Genomic DNA, 2,500 nt, shown 5'->3' on the forward strand with positions numbered 1-2,500 from the left:
GGGGTGGGGGGGCAAGACAGGTGAGATGGGGACATAATTACCAGTGGCGGTGAATTTTGGCGAGCCAGCTGCGGGAAGGCGGGTTAGCGTGACTGTGTGGGAGGAATGTGGGCGTGCGGGCGTGGCCGACACGATGCACGCCACCTGTGTGCACCTCAGCGCCACGCCATCAGTACACACACACACACACACACACACACACACACACACACACACACACACACACACACACACACACACAGTATATTTCAATAGATCTGCAAGTCTATCTATCTATATATCATAAGAATCTATCAACTTATCTATCTGTCTATCTATCTATGTATCTATCTATCAATCAATCTATCTATCTATCTATTTATCTATCTGTCTGTCTGTCTTTCAGTCTGTCTATCTATGTATAAGCAAATATATCATTAGTTTATCTATTTCTGTCTACACATGAATAAAAATCAGTTTTAATAAATCATCATCTATCTATCTATCTATCTATCTGTTTATATATAACACATCACATCACAACACACACACACACACACACACACACACACACACACACACACACACACACACATACACGCACACATTACCATTCATTCTTCAAAACCTTTTCATCTTCATACCAAGAACATTATATATATTAATAGTAATAGTAATAGTAATAATAATAATAATAGTAATAATAATAATAATGATAATAATAATAATGAAATTACCTGTTCCCTCTGCACACAGGTAAGATAAGTAATTAATTAACACGTTTCTAAACACCTTGACAAGAGAGAGAGAGAGAGAGAGAGAGAGAGAGAGAGAGAGAGAGAGAGAGAGAGAGAGACGAAGGTAGATTCAAGTCGGGAATAATTAAAAATGAAAGAAAGAAGGAAAAAAGAAAGATAGACAGACAGACAGACAGACAGACAGACAGACAGACAGACAGACAGACAGGACAGACAGACAGAAGGAAGGACATACAGACAGAAAGACAGAAGGACATACAGACAGACAGACAGAAGGACAGATAGACAGAAGGACAGACAGACAGACAGACATACATATAGACAGAAGGAAGGACAGACAGACAGACAGACAGAAGGACATACAGACAGACAGACAGAAGGACAGATAGACAGAAGGACAGACAGAAAAGCACAGAACAGTCCCAAACTTTAATAAGAGGGAGCTTTTTGTATCATTTTCACACATGTACATAATTGTGAGCCAATATGTAGAGTTCCCAAGCACAATTTTGAAGACTGGTCCAGCTAATCATGTAGCCTTGACCTGCTATGTACACCTAATCTTGACCTGACATGAAGTAACCTAACCTAACCTAATCTTGGCCTGCTATGTATCATCTTGACCTGACACACAATCATGACCACCTATGTATAACTTATCTTGACCTGACACACACAATATTGACCTGGTGTGAATAATGTTGACCTGACACACACAATGACCTGGTATGTATGTTCCTGGCCAATCAGTGACTAGAAGGACAAATTGTTGATATTCTCCTAACTGGACCTGAATTTGAGGAAGGAAATAAAGAAAATGAAAAATAAACAAGAAGAAAATGAGGATAAGAGAGATAAGAGACAGGAAAAATAATATTCTTACTAGACAAAATCTTAAAATGAAGGAAGAAAATACTAGTTTGATAAAAAGAAAGAAAAGATAAAAGGAATTAAATAAAGAAAAGAGGAATAAAAGAGGAAAATAAAAGAAAAAAATATCCTATCTTGATAAAATTTTAATGTTCATAGAAAGAAAATACTAAATAAGAAAAAGAAAGAAGAAATAAAGAAATGAAAAGAAAGAAGAAATAAAGAAATGAAAAGAAAGAAGAAATAAAGAAATGAAAAGAAAAAAGAAATAAAGAAATAAAAGAAAGAAGAAATAAAGAAATGAAAAGAAATAAGAAAAAAATAAAAAGAAAGAAGAAATGAATAAAAATAAATAAGAAATAAAGAAATCAGGTAAAGAAAAGAGAAACAAAAGAAGAAAAAAAAGATAAAAGAAAAAAAATATTCAACAGGACAAAATTTTAACGAAGAAAGAAAATAATAAAAAGAGAAAAAGGAGAAAATAAAGAAATGATTGTGTAAAGAAAATCAAAGAAAATATTAGAATGACTTGTTTTTTTCTGCATATATTTTTTTACTTAATAAGAAAAAAAAAGAAAAAAATCACAGTTAAATAGAAAAGGAACAACAAAAAATCACTTAATAAAACAGTACACAAGAAAAAATGAAAAAAAAAAATTGAAAATACATAAAAAACTAAAAAATATATATATGCATGATCTTGACCCTAAATTTATCTAAGTGAAAGGTCGCGTCCTGAGTGACCCTTGGCTGACCTTTAAGTGGGGGGGGAGCCTTAAGGGTGCACTGAGGGGCAGATTAAGGGGTAAGGGAGGGAGGGGAGATGTAAGGGTGAGCAGACATGAGGCAAGGGCATTCTGTTCAGGGAAATGAAGTCTAGGCTGGTTTTTCAC

At 34.5% G+C, this 2,500-nt stretch overlaps 2 protein-coding genes across 2 annotated transcripts in view; both read right to left on the minus strand.

Moving 5' to 3' along the window:
* LOC123508983 overlaps window positions 1-2,500 on the minus strand; it is a 102,885-nt gene that overhangs the window by 99,012 nt on the left and 1,373 nt on the right. The gene's annotated exons all lie outside the window — the stretch shown is intronic.
* The window catches only part of LOC123509847, a 41,054-nt gene that overhangs the window by 3,897 nt on the left and 34,657 nt on the right, over window positions 1-2,500 (minus strand).

Source organism: Portunus trituberculatus, chromosome 3, assembly GCF_017591435.1.
Source record: "Portunus trituberculatus isolate SZX2019 chromosome 3, ASM1759143v1, whole genome shotgun sequence".
Taxonomy (NCBI): Eukaryota; Metazoa; Arthropoda; class Malacostraca; order Decapoda; family Portunidae; genus Portunus; species Portunus trituberculatus.